This window comes from Hordeum vulgare, chromosome 6H (assembly GCF_904849725.1).
Source record: "Hordeum vulgare subsp. vulgare chromosome 6H, MorexV3_pseudomolecules_assembly, whole genome shotgun sequence".
NCBI lineage: Eukaryota > Viridiplantae > Streptophyta > Magnoliopsida > Poales > Poaceae > Hordeum > Hordeum vulgare.
Genome location: NC_058523.1, coordinates 412,862,152 through 412,880,928, shown reverse-complemented (window position 1 = coordinate 412,880,928; position 18,777 = coordinate 412,862,152).

Here is an 18,777-nt window from a genome sequence, read left to right as displayed (position 1 = left end):
TGCACGAGCCTTCTGACTCGCCTCCCCCTGTCGCGACCGTATGAGCCGACGAAACCTGCATTTAAGGTGGGTGCACGAGCTTTCTGACTCGCCTCCCCCTGTCGCGACCGTATGAGCCGACAAAATTACTCGTGTTATGATTAAATCTTGGAGATTTTTATCCTTACTGCATGTTCGCTGAAACTATTTGAAGTTCTTTTGTTTTCACAGATAATGTGTTCAAGGTTTCATCCATGCCGGATTAAGCATTGCAGAAGATTCTTATAAGGACTAACAAAATATTTCAAACCGCCTCAAAAGCGGTATAAGGGTTTTTCTTGCAGAAGATGTCATCGAAAGATAGTACTAACTATTACATGGCTCTTGGGCCAAATTCAAGAAAAGTCTACTCCGCTAAGTCTTGGCGTGAGCTCTGACCAGCTTTGATTTGTAAATCGCCCAAGACCCAATTGCTCCTGGACAAAGAAGCAAAATCGTCTTCATCGGTCAAGATTGATGCCAGGTCTGTTTCCCAGTCGAAGGGATTCTTGGGTCGCCAAGGAATTAGGTTGGTCACCACGAAGGTTGGCGGGCTGATTTTCTTATTCTTACCGTCATAAGCCGCCTGATACTTCGTTAAATCAAGACTGGCGGCGAGTTGAGTTGCAGCCAACCGAGAATCCTTGACAACTTTCTGGTAATCCTCTTCCACGAATTCCGAGCCATCGTCTTTGAGCTGAGGGAAGCCGGCGGCTACTTCTTCCAAATTAATCTCCGGATCATACGCTAAGCAGCGACTCAGGGCCGTCAGGACGCCTTTCCGGGCGGCTGACCGAGTTAACTCGCCAATTTGGGGAGGAAGTGTGGACAGACATCCAAGTACTTTCTTGATGGAATTAATCGGCTCTTTTGCGCCCATTACAGCTTTGACAGTCAACACACTGCCTGTGTACAGTTGCTCTGTCAGTGTATAGATCGCCTTCAGCATCAACACACAGTCTTCTTGCAGGTTGGCGACTCTTGGACCTGGAATTTGATAAACCGGTAACTTAACGTCAGAAATTTGGCCCAAAGGAGGGGATAAGGTTGGAGATTTAGGTAAGGCTTACCGAAGATGGCTTGCGTCATGTTAGTGATATGACGCTTTAAGCCGGACAACTCCTGTTGGACATTCGCCAGCTTTGCTTCAGCTTTTTCTGCTCTCTTCAAAGCCGCGTTTTGGTCAGCTTGAGTTTTTTCTAACTCGGCTTTAAGCTTTTCCAGTTCAACCAGAGCCAATTTGTATTTATCTTCCGACTGAGTTCGGGCATCTTGTTGATCAGCCAAATTTTTCCTCAAGTCGCCCAGCGCTAGTTCGGTCTGGGCAAGGTTTTCCTATTTAAAAAATAAAGTTTAAAACAAAGACAAGTCTCACAATTATTGCAAGGCAATACCCCTGGCACTTGGGGGCTAATGTATAATTTCTCAAGGGAAATTATACAGAAATCGAGACCCGGCTCATCATTTTAGTGATGACCCGGCCCTTGGGGGTTACTAGTCGCGAAGCTTTTTAAAGACCTGGCTCATCATTTTACTGATGACCCGGCCCTTGGGGGTTACTGGTCGCGAAGCTTTTTAAAGACCCGGCTCATCTTTTACTGATGACCCAGCCCTTGGGGGTTACTGGGAATAATATAGAGTATAAAGTTTACCTCATGTTTGTCGTTTAACATCTTCAGCAGATTTTTCTCCATCTCATAGCTCGCTTCCAGGCGACTTGCGAAGCCAGAACAGAGTTCTTTAAACTCCAGATTTGCATAGTCAGAAAGCTTCGCCTTGGAGAGCCTAGACTCGGGGATTGCTTGAGAGGAGGATGCTACGTGTTTGGACAGAACTGTCGCCGCCGGCTTGGAAAAGCCAGAACCAGTAATGACTACATCATCTGGGTCATCCGCTGTTGCCAATATGTTTGGCGATTCAGGGGCGTCCGCTGTTCCTTTCGGCGACTCAGGAAGATCCACTTGAATTGCCGGCTCAGCGTGATCCGGATCCTCTTGAGTCGGAGTTGATTTCCTTGGAAGTTCGGAAGTTGCGTCAGGGATTGATCCACTGGTTTTCCTTTTTTTGGCTTGTGCCCTAACCAAAGGAGATAAACGTGTTAAGGAATTGAAAAAGATCATTACTCTCAAAAAGTCATGGCAAAAGACTTACCCTGGAACTCGAATCATTGGTGGAAGTGTTGACATTGCTGAGTCGCCGGAAGAAGGGGGAGAATTCTGCAGGAATTATACATTAATAATGCAGGCGGGTTGCAGATGTAATCCAAAGCAGCACGAACAATGGTTGTTCTTATATAAAGAAGGTACCTCGCTTGTTTTTCTTTTGTTTGTTGCTGGCAAGCCAGATATTAGATCGCCGGAGTAACTTCGTGTCTTCCGGTTTGAGGCGTGTTGTGTTCTCTTCAATAAGAAATTTGGGTCCAAATGGGCATCTGGATGTGAGAAGGGGACTTTCCCACATATTCGCCGGGCCGGCTTAGGCGGGGAAGGAGATGAATCGGAGGATTTGTACCTCTGAAAGTAATAGGTCAAATTACCTCAACGGAGTCCTCTTGGCTTTCGTTATCTTCATTCTGTTACAAGAAGAATGGGAGATATGAATAATAGGTCAAAAGTAATAGGTGGCGAGTGAAAAGGGAACGGATTTGTACCTCTGAAAGTGCGTCGCCGGCTTGAGATTCGTCGACTTCAGATGGCTCGGCCGCAACAGATTTACCTTTGCCCTTGTTTTTCTTGGAGGGCGGCTTGGCAGTCTTCATGGCTTGCTTTTTAGGTCTCCTGACCAGAACTTGTCGCCTTTCTGAAAAGATATATGGCATGAAGTTATAATGACAATAAAACAGAAGGAATAAAGATCAAGGGCGGGTCAGCTTTGGTTACCTTGGGCGCCGGGTTGATCTTGCAGAAGGGCTTAAGGCCGACTTGGCCGCACTTTCCTGCGGGCTCGCCGGTCAGTTTTTTGATGATGGCGACGATGTCTTTCTCCGTTAATGCTGTGTGAAAGTAGCATTGGGGATGATCCAGAGTGCCGTCAAATTCACACAATAGACCATCTCGGCGGCTCAGAGGAAGAATCCGCCATTCGACCCAACAGCGGATCAGGTCAACCCCGGTAAGACCATTGTTCGTCAAGGATCTCAGTTCAGACAAAATTGGGATGAACTCCGAGTCTTCTTCCTCGGTGAGCTTGTCGGGGAGCTTGAAGTTAACCGGAAGGCGGGTTGGCCTGTAGCCCAGAAGTTTGTTCTCACCAGCAGGGGACGTTTCTTTACAATAAAACCAAGATTCACCCCAGCCCTTGGGATGGCTAGGCATGGTGAGTGAAGGAAACGGACTGTCCCTACGGCGCTGGACGTTGACACCGCCGAGTTCCAAACTGGGGCCGTTGTGGAATTCCGTCTGGCAATTCAGATGGAAAAAGTGCCAGAATAGGGGAACGGAAGGCTCGATCCGCAGATAAGCTTCACAAAGGACTTGGAACTGACTCAAGTTGCTTATGGAATTGGGTCCCAAATCCTGGAGTCGGACATTCATGAAGGTCAAAGCGTCCCTAAGAAATTTGGATCCGGGCGGCTTAAAACCCCGTTCCAAGTGTTCCACAAAAACTACTATTTCCCCTTCTTTGGGGTTGGGGAGGTCTTCTCCCAACCCGGTGCACCATCCAATGACATCTTGAGGATCCAAACAGCCGGCTTTCACGTAATTAGCTAGAACAGCATCATCAACTTTGGTAGGAAGCCAATCGCTCTTGAAAACGGCACCCATGCTACAAGTAGGTAGAAGTATGGTATTACATGTCTCGAATATCTACTGTGTGAATCGGGATCAGTTCATATTAACCTGCCAGACTAAGAGGCCGGGTTAGGTTGATGTGGCGACTTATCGAAGCAGGGCTATTTCCAAAAGCAATATTACTGTGGGTGGTAAGGTCTATTCGTTCCGAAGCACTAAGGGGGGGGGGATGAAGGTTACAAACAGTTTTTTACAAACAGTGAATGAGGAATGGATCTGCCGAACAGATATAAAACCTACGAATATGGCTGAGCTTGAACAATATATTATCAGGTAATGCCCCTCGTTTGGAGAAGGTATTGTATTCAGAAAATCGCAAGAACAGCGAATGGTTAAAATTATTCGAAGCACTGGTTACCCTAGCGGCGCTCGGATTCATGGATTCGAGGGAGATAAACGACTACGAGCGGAAAGCTTCTAAGCTACGGCAATGGCGAAGATGCGAGCAAAGAATAAACCTACTCCTAAGAGGGGGAACGAGGACCTAACCTGATGCTCTCGGTCGAAGAAGACCGGCGGTGACGAAGATTGCCGGGGAAGCGTGGGGGTCCCGACGAACGAAGAGGCCTTCAGCGGCGGCGGAGCTCGGGGCAAACGGCGAGGTTGTCGATGATGGTGCGATGGACAATAATGGCAGACGGATTGACCAAGGTGTGAAGCCTGACGACGGCGATGGCTTGCAGGCGGCGCTGGAGCTCCTCGAACGGGGGCGGAGGTTGCGGCCGGCGGAGAAACCCTCGGGAAGCGGTGCGGTTTTCTGTCGCGATAATGGGGGGGACTGACGAGACTGGTAGGTGGCCAGTGTCAGCCTTGTCCCTTCCGCCTATTAATCAGGACGGGCGCTGGGATCGAGGCGCCGTGAGCGGGAACCGTTTGGGAATAAAAGATTCGCCATGATGACGTCCGAAAATTTTGGGATAATGATGCGCTAAAAGATCCGTTGGGATTGTGTTAAATTTCCCAAAAATCGAGGGCCAAGGAAGGTGCTGACGGGAAATGCGTTGGCGGCTCAAAGATTTTTCCGGTACCGGTTGGCGAGTTAAAATTTCTGGCGTATGAAGGAACACGAAGGAGTGAATCACCTTCAACTAAAACAGAAGCATTGGCATGAAGATTCAAGTCAATTTGGGGCCTATGTTGGGGATATTGCTTATTAAGTGACCCGCCCAATATGGGCCGGGTTACTAGTAAGGCGATTCATCCTTTGGGGCTAGTTGGGCCTCAGCCTGGGCGGTTCAAGGCCGCAGGATGGTTATGATTTATGGAAGGTCTCTGGGTTTTGCAAGACGGCGACTTAGAGACCGCGGTGGTCACGATTTGTAAAGAGGAAGGGACTCTCGTATAACCCTAAAGCCTCGACCTCTATATAAAGGCGAGTTTGGAGGGACATAGATAGGTTAGAAATCATCGAGTGCTAGGTAAGGCGAGTTACGCCTTTCTTGTAATCGAATCCACATCAATACACGCCAAGCAGGACGTAGGCTATTACCTCCACGCGAGGGGCCGAACCTGGGTAACCCGCCGCGTTCCTCCTGTTCAACCCCTTTGAGTCGCCACCAAAGTGCGATGGTTCCCATACTAAGTCCTTTCACGAGGACATCTGTCGTGACAAAACCACGACAGTTAGCGCCCACCGTGGGGCCTACGCACGGTGGAGTTGAGTTCTCAAAGGGAGCCCTACCAGGGTTTGGGAGTTATGCGACGGCGCTCATGACTTGGAGCCGACGCGGCATAGCCTACATCGACAACCAACGATGGGGACCTGAAGCGAATTCTCTCGAATCAGGCTACAGGGTCCCCTTCGGCAAGATCAACGTCTTCATCGGCATGATCGGGTCATCTGTTCCTGAGCCGGACATCTCCTCCGACATCGTCGAGCCGGCCAGGTACGTTCATCCAGTCATAACACGGAATCTGACCCACCCGGTCTTTGTAGGGTTCACGCAGGGGTCGGAGGAGCCAGAGCACGCGGCGGCTCAGGAGGTTACCCCCATCAACTCTGACGACGAATCATCCATGGGCGATTCAGATTCCATCCAGTCCCTCCACGGAGATGGTCTCGGAGGCTTGTCATTGGCCATGGATCCGGAAATCGTTGATCGAACCCGCCGCCAGATCGCCATCTACATGGCCGGGGCGACTCAACCCGCACAGAACCCCGCCGGAGGCGATGGGACCGGCGGGTCATCCAGAAGTGCGTCAGCAGTCCTGGTGGATTTAGCGGCGGAAATCACGAGACTAATGTCAACCCCCCTCACGCCAGAGAACCAAGAAGAGATAAACGCAGAGTTAGGAAAGATGAGGGAGGCGGTGGCAAAGGCCCATCAGGATGCTGAGACGGAGTCCGCCAGGATGGAAACTCGACAAGCCCAGATTACGGCCGAAAGGATGCGATTGAACACCGACAACTGGTGGCTTCAAAGACAGCAGCGCGCGTCCGACGCCGTCCATCAGCGGAGACACCAGGGTCACCTGCCCCATGATCTCAATCCGACTCGCCTGTTCGACACTTCCCAAACACCCGGGATGGGAGCCGCCCCAGCAGGAGGACCGGGCCGCCCTCCTAACCCGCCGATTCAGCCGACTAAGGGTCAAATTCCTCGTTTCCGTACCCCTCGAGGCCACTTCTCTAACCCGGTGGATAACGTGCTTGCCGCAACGTGCCATCTGGAGTCTCTTCCGATCCACGGCAACACCCCAGCTGAGATCGAAGCAAGGAACGCCATCGAGATGTTGAAAACGGCGGTGGTCCAAAACCCCTAGGTGGGCTGGTGTGCCTCCCCACTCAACCCATAGCGCAAGGGAGAGAAAAGGGGGGGCAAACCCTAGGCCAGGTGGGCCTAAGGCCCACCAGATGGTGCGCCACCCCCTCCTCCCCCTTCTTGCCGCCGCACCTCCCATCTGGGGGGGCTGCCACACCCCCTAGGGTGGGAACCCTAGGGGTGGCACCCCCTCTCCCCTCCCCCTATATATATCGGGCACTTTTGGCCATTGAGACACACGGTTTTTCCTGTCTCTCGGCGCAGCCCCGCTCCTCTCCCTCCTCCTCTCTGCCGGTGCTTGGCGAAGCCCTGCCGGGAGACCTCGTCTCTCCACCGACACCACGCCGTCGTGTTGCTGGAGTTCTTCCCCAACATCTCCCTCCTCCTTGATGGATCAAGGTGCGGGAGACGTCACCGGGCTGCACGTGTGTTGAACGCGGAGGTGCCCTAGTTCGGCACTAGATCGGAATCGCTACGAGTACGACTCCATCAACCGCGTTCTAGCAACGCTTCCCCTTAGCGATCTTCAAAGGTATGAAGATGCTCTTACCCCTCTCTCGTTGCTGGTCTCTCCATAGGAAGATCTGAATATGCGTAGGAAAATTTTGAATTTATGCTACGTTACCCAACAGTGGCATCCAAGCCAGGTTTTCTATGCGTAGATTCTATGCACGAGTAGAACACAAAAGTTGTGGGCGATGATTTGTCAATTTGCTTGCCGCTACTAGTCTTATTCTTTTACGGCGGTATTGTGGGATGAAGCGGCCCGGACCGACTTTACACGTACACTTACGTGAGACTGGTTCCACCGACAGCATGCACATCGTGCATAAAGGTGGCTAGCGGGTGTCTGTCTCTCCTACTCTAGTCGGATTGGATTTGATGAAAAGGGTCCTTATGAAGAGTAAATAGCTTTGGCATATCATTGTTGTGGCTGTCACGTAGGTAAGAAGGTGTTCTTGCTAGAAACCCAAATCAGCCACGTAAAACTTGCAACAACAATTAGAGGACGTCTAACTTGTTTTTGCCGGGTTTGACATGTGATGTGATATGGCCAAAGTTGTGATGTTGCATGTATGATGTATGAGATGATCATGTTATTGTAATAGGTTTCACGACTTGCATGTCGATGAGTATGACAACCGGCAGGAGCCATAGGAGTTGTCTTAATTTATTGTATGAGATGCAACGCCATGTGCATACTACTTTTACTTCATTGCTAACGGTTAGCTATAGTAGTAGTGATAGTAGTAGTTGGCGTGACGACTTCACGGAGACACGATGATGGAGATCATGATGATGGAGATCATGGTGTCACGCCGGTGACGATGATGATCATGCGATGCCTGAAGATGGAGATCGAAAGAGCAAAGATGATAATGGCCATATCATGTCACTATATGATTGCATTGTGATGTTTATCATGTTTTACATCTTATTGCTTAAAACGAGGTAGCATAATAAGATGATCCCTCTTAAAATTTCGAGAACGTATTCCCCTAAGTGTGCACCGTTGCGAAGGTTCGTTGTCTCGAAGCACCACGTGATGATCGGGTGTGATAGATTCTAACGTTCGCATACAACGGGTGTAAGCCAGATTTACACACGCGAAACACCTAGGTTGACTCGACGAGCTTAGCATGTACAGAAAAGACCTCGAATACAAGAGACCGAAAGGTCGAACATGAGTCGTATGGTTGAATACGATCAGCATGAAGTTGCTCACCATGGTGACTAGTCCGTCTCACGTGATGATCGGACACGGGTTAGTCAACATGGATCATGTATCACTTAGATGACTAGAGGGATGTCGATTTAAGTGGGAGTTCATACTTAATTTGATTAAATGAACTTAATTGTCATGAACTTAGTCTAAAAGTTGTCTTTATAAATATTGTAGATGTCCAACGTCAACCTCAATTTCAACGCATTCCTAGAGAAAAACAAGCTGAAAGATGATGGTAGCAACTATGCGGACTGGGTTCGAAACTTGAAGCTCATCCTTGAAGCAGCTAAAAAGGCTTATGTCCTTAATGCGCCGCTAGGTGACCCTCCCGCTCCCGCAGCAGCCCAGGACATTCTGAACGTCTGGCAAACGCGGAGTGATGACTACTGTCTGGTCAGGTGTGGCATGTTATACAGTTTAGAAACGGGGCTCCAAAGGCGTTTTGAGCAACACGGGGCATATGAGATGTTCCAGGAGCTGAAGCTAGTTTTTCAAGCTCATGCCCGTGTCGAGAGATATGAAGTCTCCGACAAGTTCTTTAGCTGTAAGATGGAGGAGAACAGTTTTGTCAGTGAGCACATACTCAAAATGGCTGGGTTACACGGTCGTCTGACTTCACTTGGAGTCGAACTTCCGGATGATGCTATAATTGACAGAATCCTCCAGTCTCTCCCACCAAGCTACAAAGGCTTTGTGATTAACTACAACATGCAAGGGATGGAGAAGACCATTCCCGAGTTGTACTCGATGCTCAAGTCTGCAGAAGTAGAAATCAAGAAGGAGCATCAAGTGTTGATGGTCAACAAGACCACTAGTTTCAAGAAAGGGAGGGGTAAGAAGAACTTCAAGAAAGACGGCAAAGCTGTTGCCGCGCCCGGTAAGCCAGATGCCGGGAAGAAGAAAAAGAACGGACCCAAGCCTGAGACTGAGTGCTTCTATTGCAAGGGAAAAGGTCACTGGAAGCGGAACTGCCCCAAATACTTAGCGGACAAGAAGGCCGGCAACGTAAAAGGTATATGTGATATACATGTTATTGATGTGTACCTTACCAGCGCTCGTAGTAGCTCCTGGGTATTTGATACCGGTGCTGTTGCTCACATTTGCAACTCAAAGCAGGAATTGCGGAATAAGCGGAGACTGGCCAAGGACGAGGTGACGATGCGCGTCGGGAATGGTTCAAAGGTCGATGTGATCGCCGTCGGCACGCTACCTCTAGATCTACCCTCGGGGTTAGTTTTAAACCTTGATAATTGTTATTTAGTACCAGCTTTAAGCATGAACATTGTATCAGGGTCTTGCTTAATGCGAGACGGCTACTCATTTAAGTCAGAGAATAATGGTTGTTCTATTTATATGAGTGATATGTTTTATGGTCATGCTCCGCTGGTGAATGGTTTATTCTTGATGAATCTCGATCGTGATGTTACACACATTCATAGTGTGAGTACCTAAAGATGCAAATTTGATAATGATAGTCCCACATACTTGTGGCACTGCCGCCTTGGTCATATCGGCGTTAAGCGCACGCAGAAGCTCCATACTGATTGACTATTAGAGTCTCTTGACTTTGAATCATTTGACACATGCGAACCGTGCCTCATGGGCAAGATGACTAAGACTCCATTCTCAGGAATAATGGAGAGAGCAACCGACTTATTGGGAATAATACATACTGATGTGTGTGGTCCAATGAACGTTGAAGCTCGCGGTGGTTATCGTTATGTTCTCACTCTCACCGATGATTTGAGTAGGTATGGGTATATCTACTTGATGAAGCACGAATCTGAGACGTTTGAAAAGTTCAAGGAATTTCAGAGTGAGGTGGAGAATCAACGTGACAGAAAAATTAAATGTCTACGATCTGATCGTGGAGGAGAATATTTGAGTCACGAGTTTGGCACACACCTAAGGAAGTGTGGAGTCGTTTCACAACTAACGCCGCCTGGCACACCGCAGCGCAACGGACTGTCTGAACGTCGTAATCGCACTATATTAGATATGGTACGATCTATGATGTCTCTTACCGACTTACCGCTATCATTTTGGGGATACGCATTAGAAACTGCTGCATTCACTTTAAATAGGGCACCGTCTAAATCCGTTGAGACGACACCGTATGAACTATGGTTTGGCAAGAAACCTAAGTTATCGTTTCTTAAAGTTTGGGGCTGCGATGCTTATGTGAAGAAACTTCAACCAGAAAAGCTCGAACCCAAAGCGGAGAAATGCGTATTCATAGGATACCCTAAGGAAACTATTGGGTATACCTTCTATCTTAGATCCGAAGGTAAAACCTTTGTTGCCAGGAACGGATCCTTTCTAGAGAAAGAGTTTCTCTCGAAAGAAGTAAGTGGGAGGAAGGTAGAGCTTGATGAGGTAATTACACCCCCTCTCGAACAGGAAAGTAGCGCAGCACGGGAAGCTGTTCCTGTGGTACCTACACCGACTGAAGAGGAAGTTAATGATGATGATCATGAAGCTTCGGATCAAGTTACTGCTGAACCGCGAAGGTCCACAAGGGCACGCTCCGCACCAAAGTGGTACGGCAACCCTGTGATGGAAATCATGTTGTTAGACAACGGTGAACCTTCGAACTATGAAGAAGCAATGGCGGGCCCGGATTCCAACAAATGGCTTGAGGCTATGAAATCCGAGATAGGATCCATGTATGAGAACAAAGTATGGACTTTGGTGCACTTGCCCGATGACCGGCGAGCCATAGAAAACAAATGGATCTTCAAGAAGAAGACTGATGCAAACGGTAATGTAACCGTTTACAAAGCTCGACTTGTCGCAAAGGGTTTTCGACAAATTCAAGGAGTTGACTACGAAGAGACTTTCTCTCCCGTAGCGAAGCTGAAATCAGTCCGAATCATGTTAGCAATTGTCGCCTTTTATGATTATGAAATTTGGCAAATGGACGTCAAAACAGCGTTCCTTAACGGGAACCTGAAGGAAGAGTTGTATATGATGCAACCAGAAGGTTTTGTCGACCCTAAGGGTGCTAACAAAGTGTGCAAGCTCCAGCGCTCCATCTATGGGTTGGTGCAAGCATCTCGGAGTTGGAACATTCTCTTTAATGAGGTGATTAAAGCGTTTGGGTTCATACAGGTTTACGGAGAAGCCTGTCTGTACAAGAAAGTGAGTGGGAGCTCTGTAGCTTTCCTCATACTGTATGTGGATGACATATTATTGATGGGGAATAATATAGAGATGTTGGAGAGCATAAAGGCCTATTTGAACAAGAGTTTTTCAATGAAGGACCTTGGAGAAGCTGCATACATATTAGGCATCAAGATCTATAGAGATAGATCGAGACGCCTCATAGGTCTTTCGCAAAGTACATACCTTGACAAGATATTGAAGAAGTTCAATATGGAAAACTCAAAGAAAGGGTTCTTGCCAGTTTTGCAAGGTATGAGATTGAGTAAGACTCAGTTGCCGACCACGGCAGCAGATAGAGAGAAGATGAGTTTTGTCCCCTACGCTTCAGCCGTGGGCTCACTAATGTATGCCATGCTGTGTACCAGACCTGATATAAACCTTGCCATAAGTTTGGTAGGGAGGTACCAAAGTGATCCCGGTACGGAACACTGGACAGCGGTCAAGAATATCCTTAAGTACCTGAAAAGGACTAAGGAAATGTTTCTCATTTATGGAGGTGACGAAGAGCTCGTCGTAAAGGGTTACGTCGACGCTAGCTTCGACACAGATCCGGATGACTCTAAGTCACAGACCGGATACGTATATGTGTTGAATGGTGGGGCAGTGAGCTGGTGCAGCAGCAAGCACGAAGTCGTGGCAGCATCTACATGTGAAGCGGAGTACATAGCTGCTTCAGAAGCGGCTCATGAAGGAATTTGGATGAAGGAGCTCATCACCGACCTTGGAGTGGTTCCAAGCGCGACGGGTCCTATGACACTCTTCTGTGATAACACTGGAGCCATTGCCATAGCCAAGGAGCCCAGGTTTCACCGGAAGACGAAGCATATCAAGCGCCGCTACAACTCCATCCAGGACCATGTCCAGAGTGGAGTGATAGATATTTGCAAAGTACAAATGGATCTGAATATTGCAGACCCGTTGACTAAACCTCTTCCACGAGCAAAACATGATCAACACCATAATGCTATGGGTGTTCGATACATCACAATGTAACTAGATTATTGACTCTAGTGCAAGTGGGAGACTGTTGGAAATATGCCCTAGAGGCAATAATAAAATGGTTATTATCATATTTCCTTGTTCATGATAATCGTCTATTGTTCATGCTATAATTATATTAACAGGAAACAGTAATACATGTGTGGATAAATAGATCACAATGTGTCCCTAGCAAGCCTCTAGTTGGCTAGCTCGTTAGTCAATAGATGATCATGGTTTCCTGATCATGGGCATTAGATGTCATTGATAACGGGATCACATCATTGGGAGAATGATGTGATGGACAAGACCCAATCCTAAGCCTAGCACTAGATCGTATTGTTCGTATGCTAATGCTTTTCTAATGTCAAGTATCTTTTCCTTCGACCGTGAGATTGTGCAACTCCCGGATACCGTAGGAGTGCTTTGTGTGTATCAAACGTCACAACGTAACTGGGTGACTATAAAGGTGCACTAACGGTACCTCCGAAAGTGTCTGTTGGGTTGGCACGAATAGAGATCGGGATTTGTCACTCCATGAGACGGAGAGGTATCTCTGGGCCCACTCGGTAGAACATCATCATGAGCTCAATGTGACTAAGGAGTTAGTCACACGATGACGTGCTACGAAACGAGTAAAGAGACTTACCGGTAACGAGATTGAACAAGGTATAGGTATACCGACGATCGAATCTCGGGCAAGTTCTATACCGACAGACAAAGGGAATCGTATACGGGATTGATTGAATCCTTGACATCGTGGTTCATCCGATGAGATCATCGTGGAGGAAGTGGGAGCCACCATGGGTATCCAGACCCCGCTGATGGTTATTGGCCAGAGAGGTGTCTCGGTCATGTCTGCCTGTCTCCCGAACCCGTAGGGTCTACACACTTAAGGTTCCATGACGCTAGGGTTATAGGGAATTGTTATAGGAGTTTACCAAAAGTTGTTCGGAGTCCCGGATGAGATCCCGGACGTCACGAGGAGCTCCGGAATGGTCCGGAGATAAAGATTGATATATAGGACGGATGGTTCTGCATACCGGAAGTGTTTCGGGCATCACCGGTAACGTACCGGGACCACCGGGACCACCGGAGGTGGCCCCGGGGGACCACCGAACGGGGGCAACGACCCCGGGAGATAAGGTGGGCCAAGTGGGGGTGGGAACCAGCCCCTAGGTGGGCTGGTGCGCCTCCCCACTCAGCCCATAGCGCAAGGGATAGAAAAGGGGGGGCAAACCCTAGGCCAGGTGGGCCTAAGGCCCACCAGATGGTGCGCCACCCCCTCCTCCCCCTTCTGGCCGCCGCACCTCCCATCTGGGGGGGCTGCCACACCCCCTAGGGTGGGAACCCTAGGGGTGGCACCCCCTCTCCCCTCCCCCTATATATATCGGGCACTTTTGGCCATTGAGACACACGGTTTTTCCTCTCTCTCGGCGCAGCCCCGCTCCTCTCCCTCCTCCTCTCTGCCGGTGCTTGGCGAAGCCCTGCCGGGAGACCTCGTCTCTCCATCGACACCACGCCGTCGTGTTGCTGGAGTTCTTCCCCAACCTCTCCCTCCTCCTTGCTAGATCAAGGTGCGGGAGACGTCACCGGGCTGAACGTGTGTTGAACGCGGAGGTGTCGTAGTTCGGCACTAGATCGGAATCGCTGCGAGTACGACACCATCAACCGCGTTCTAGCAACGCTTCCGCTTAGCGATCTTCAAAGGTATGAAGATGCTCTTACCCCTCTCTCATTTCTGGTCTCTCCATAGGAAGATCTGAATATGCGTAGGAAAATTTTCAATTTATGCTACGTTACCCAACAAGAACCACCATAGGTGAGCGACGTGTGGGCCACAAGGCAACAGGGCGCGGCCACTCCCCTAGCCGCGCCCTGGTGCCTTATGGGGCCCACATGGCTCCGTTTAGCGTGATTCCAATGCTGAAAATTCCTATATAGACCAAAACCTTCAGAAATAAACAAAGAACTTCCGCTACGCCATCGAAGCTCTCTGTATCGACGAAAAACGCTTCTGGAGCCTTTCCAGTACCCTATCGGAGGCGGAAATCATCTCCGGTGGCCATCTTCATCATCCGGGTGGAGGTCATGACATGGAGGGAGTAGTTGACCCTCGGGGATGAGGGTATGTACCAGTAGCTATGTGTTCAGTCTCTCTCTCTCGTATTCTCGAGATGGCACAGTCTTGATGTATCACGGTCTTTGTTAATATAGTTGGATCATATGGTGTTCTTCCCTTGCTATCTTGTTGTGATGAATTGAATCTTTCTCTTTGGGATCTCGTTATGTTGGATTGAATATTGGCGAGAACACTTGATGTATGTCTTGCATGTTGATACCTGTAGTGACATTGGGGTATTCTATTGATTCACTTTATATATGTTATGACATCAACTTGCGGATTCCGGTGACCTTGGGGATCTATGCATAGGGGTTGATTGCACGTTTTTGTACTATGTTCTCCGATAGAAATCTTGGGGTACTTGTGATGCCCTCGATTTAATCGCACGCTAATCATACACTCAAATGCATACAATCAGACTCAAGGACTCACGGGAAGATATCACAACACAACTCTAGACACAAAAAAATATACAAGCTTCATATTACAAGCCACGGGCCTCGAGGGCTAGAATACAGAAGATCGAGAAACACACGAGTCAGCGGAAGCAACAAAATATCTGAGTACAAACATAAAACATGGGGGTGCCTTAGAGAAGGCTAGCACAAAAGATACACGATCGAACAGTTGGGGAATGTTGCATGGGAAACAAAAAAATTCCTACGCACACGAAGACCTATCATGGTGATGTCCATCTATGAGAGGAGATTAGGATCTACGTACCCTTGTAGATCGCACAACAGGAAGCGTTAAGAAATGGGTTGATGTAGTGGAACGTCTTCACGTCCCTCGAACCGCCCCACGAACTATCCCTCGATCCGTCCCACGAACCGTCTCGCGATCCGTCCCATGATCCGTTCCGATCTAGTGCCGAACGGACGGCACCTCCTCATTCAGCACACGTACAGCTCGACGATGATCTCGGCCTTCTTCATCCAGCAAGCAAGACGGAGAAGTAGATGAGTTCTCCGGCAGCGTGGCGGCGCTCCGGTGGTGGTGACGATCTAATCCTGCAGGGCTCCGCCCGAGCTCCGCAGAAATACGATCTAGAGGAAGAACTATGGTGTCTAGATCTGAGTTGCACGTGGCAAAAATTTGTCTCAAATGAGACCTAAATCACCACTACATATAGGAGGGAGGGGGAGGAGGCTTGCCTTGAGGCCGAAGTCCCCATGGGGGCGCCGGCCAGGAGGAGAGGAGGAATCCTACTCCAATTAGGATTGGAAAGTGGAGTCCTTCTCTTCCTTCCCACCTCCCCTTTTTTCTCTTTGGTTTTCCTTTCTTGACGCCAAGGCCCTCTTGGGCTGTCCCACCATCCCACTAAGGGCTGGTGCGCCACCCTAAGGCCATTGGCTTTCTCCGGGTGGGTTGCCTCCCTCCCGGTGAACTTCCGGAACCCATTCGTCACTCCCGGTACAATGCCGGTAATGCCCGAAAACCATCCGGTAAACAAATGAAACCATACTACATATCAATCTTTCTTTCCGGAACATTCCGTAAACCCTCGTGACATCTGCGATCTCATCCGGGACTCCGAACAACATTCGGTAACCACACATATAACTCAACTATACTAAAACATCATTGAACCTTAAGTGTGCAGGCCCTGCGGGTTCGAGAACTGTGTAGACATGCCCCGAGGTACTCCTCGGTCAATATCCAATAGCGGGACCTGGATGCCCATATTGGATCCTACATATTCTCCGAAAAGATCTTATCGGTTGAATCTCAGTGTCAAGGATTCATATAATCCCGTATGTCATTCCCTTTGTCCTTCGGTATGTTACTTGCCCGAGATTTGATCGTCGGTATCCGCACACCTATTTCAATCTTGTTACCGGCAAGTCTCTTTACTCGTTCTGTAATACAAGATCCCGTGACTTACACTTAGTCACAGCACTTGCAAGGCTTGTGTGTGATGTTGTATTACCGAGTGGGCCCCGAGATACCTCTCCGTCACACGGAGTGACAAATCCCAGTCTTGATCCATACTAACTCAACGGACACCTTCAGAGATACCTGTAGAACACCTTTATAGTCACCCAGTTACGTTGTGATGTTTGATGCACACAAGGTATTCCTCCGGTGCTAGTGAGTTATATGATCTCATGGTCATAGGAACAAACACTTGACACGTAGAAAACAATAGCAATAAAATGACATGATCAATATGCTACATATATAATTTGGGTCTTGTACATTACATGATTCTCATAATGATGTGATCATGTTATCAAGTGATAACACTTGCCTATGGCCAGGAAACCTTGACCATCTTTGATCAACGAACAAGTCAACTAGAGGCTCACTAGGGAAAGTGTGTTGTCTATGTATCCACACATGTATTTGAGTTTCCAATCAATACAATTCTAGCATGGATAATAAACGATTATTATGAACAAGGAAATATAATAATAGCTAATTTATTATTGCCTCCAGGGCATATTTCCAATAGTATCCCACTTGTACTAGAGTCAATAATCTAGTTCACATCACCATGTGATTTTAACAAATCCAGCACCCATATAGTTCTGGGATCTGATCATGTCTTGCTCGTGAGAGAGGTTTTAGTCAACGGTTCTGAATCTTTCAGATCTGTGTGCGATTTACAAATCTTTATGTCATCTTATAGATGCTGCTACTACGTGTTATTCGGAAATACTCCAAATATCTACTCTACTATACGAATCCGATTTACTACTCATAGTTATTCGGATTAGTGTCAAAGCTTGCATCAACGTAACCCTTTACGACGAACTCTTTAACCGCCTCCATAATCAAGAAAAATTACTTAGTCCATTATTTACTAAGGATAACTTTGACCGTTGTTTAGTGATTCAATCCTGGATCACTCTCTGTACCTCTTAACAAACTTGTGGCAAGGCACACATCAGGTGCGGTACATAGCATGGCATACTGTAGAGTCTACAGCTAAGGCATAGGGGACGACCTTCGTCATTTCTCTTTCTTCTGCCGTGGTCGGGCTTTTGAATCTTACTCATATTCACACCTTACTACACAACCAAGAACTCTTTCTCTGCTGATCTATTTTGAACTCCTTCAAAAACTCGTCAAGGCATGCATTTCATTTGAAAGTTCTGTTTAACATTTTGATCTATCTCCATAGATCTTGATGCTCAATGTTCAAGCTGCTCTATCCAGGTCTTCCTTTGAAAAACCCCTTTCAAACAACCTTTATGCTTTACAGAAATTCTACATTACTTCCGATCAACAATATGTCAACCACATATACTTTATCAGAAATACTATAATGCTCCCACTCACTTCTCTAGAAATACAAGTTTTTCATAAACCTTGTACAAACCCAAAAGCTTTGATCATTTCATCAAAGCGTATATTCCAACTCCGAGATGCTTGCAACAGTCCATGAAAGGATCACTGGAGCTTGCATACTGGTTAACATATTTAGGATCGACAAAACCTTGTTGTTGTATCACACACAACCTTTCCTCAAGGAAACCGTCGAGGAAACAATGTTTTGACATCCTTTGTGCAATATTTCATAAATAATGCAGCAACTACTAACATAATTCCAACAGACTTTTAGCATCGCTACGAGTGAGAATGTCTCATCATAGTCAACTCTTTGATCTTGTCGGAAACATCTTTGCGACAAGTTGAGCTTTTCTTAATGGTGAACAGTCACCATCATCGTCTGTCTTCCTTCTAAAGATCCATCTTCACATAATAGTCTTATTACCATCAAGTAGTTCTTCCAAAGTCTACACTTTGTTTTCATACATGGATCCTCTCTCGAATTTCATGGCCTCCAGCCATTTGTCGGAATCCGGGACCACCATCGCTTCTCCATAGCTTAGGTTCATTGTTGTTCAACAACATGACTGCCAAGACAGGGTTACCATACCTCTCTGTAGTAGTACGCGACCTTGTCGACCTACGAGGTTTGTAGTAACTTGATCCGAAGATCAATGAACACCATCATCAGCTTCCACTTCAATTGGTGTAGGCGCCACAGGAACATCTTCCTGCGCCCTGTTACACACTGGTTGAAGTGACGGTTCACTAACCTCATCAAGTTCCACCACCCTCCCACTCAAATCTTTCGAGAGAAACCTTTCCTCGAGAAAGGACCCGTTTCTAGAAACAAACACTTTTCTCCCGGATTTGAGATAGGAGATGTATCCAACTGTTTTGGATATCCTATGAAGATGCATTTATCCGCTTTAGGTT